Here is a 1,025-nt window from a genome sequence, read left to right as displayed (position 1 = left end):
TAAAACAGAATTCTGAACACACAGATATATTATTGTCCATTTTTATATTACCTGGTTGTTTTATATTACCTATACAGTAATCTGAAGGTTCAAGAACATGAAGAAAACTTGGTGTTTAGAAATTAAAGGTGATCCATACATCACTCAATATGAAGGTATAACCATGTTGTTTTCTTATCGTTCTGGATTCTATTCATGCACACATACACACATTGATTTGGGGGTAAATATTGATTTCTTCCAGGTTCTAGTATGTAATGGAGGCTGTACTTTATTTCCCGGCTGTCCAGACCCAAATAATCACACAGAAACTATACTAATTACAACACTGTTTGGATAAGAACTCAGGCACATTCCTACCTAGCCCTTACATCTTAAATTAACCCATTTCTATTAATCTATGTATCAGCACAAGACTGTGGCCTACCAGTAAGGTTTTGGGCATCTGTCTCCTTAGGCACCTACAAATATCTCACTGACTCTGTCTACTCTCTCTAATATCTCTGTTCAGACCTCCTGCCTGACTTTACTCTGCTAAGCCATTGGCTGAAATTAAAGGTGATCAACCAATTTATTTATTTATTGCTTTATTTATCAACCAATAAAAGCAACACATATACAGAAAAACAGACCAGTTATTCATAAAAGAAAAATACAATGCTAGTTTGAAAACTAACCATCACTATGGTAATAATAAAGGTAAGTGAATTAAATACTACAAGTTTAAAAGAGGGCTATTTCAGAGAGGGTTTTGGTGCATAGAAGATGAAAATCAACCAGGAATCAGTCACTACAGAAAGTCAGAAGAACAAAAAGTCAAACCCTAGAAGTTATTTAAACAAGTAAAAAAACAAATAAACACAGAAACTCAAATGGAAAACTTAAATTCACAATAAGCTGATCAACAAAACCCAATGAATATTCAAGTAGTGTTTTCCTGTTTAAAAAGAAAAATGGAAATTTTAAATAAAAGTAAAATATTCTTAGAAGAGCCAATGCCAGCACACAAATAGCTAGACAATCTT

The sequence above is a fragment of the Chionomys nivalis genome, chromosome 10, assembly GCF_950005125.1.
Source record: "Chionomys nivalis chromosome 10, mChiNiv1.1, whole genome shotgun sequence".
Classification (NCBI taxonomy): domain Eukaryota; kingdom Metazoa; phylum Chordata; class Mammalia; order Rodentia; family Cricetidae; genus Chionomys; species Chionomys nivalis.
Note: the sequence above shows the minus strand (reverse complement) of the source record.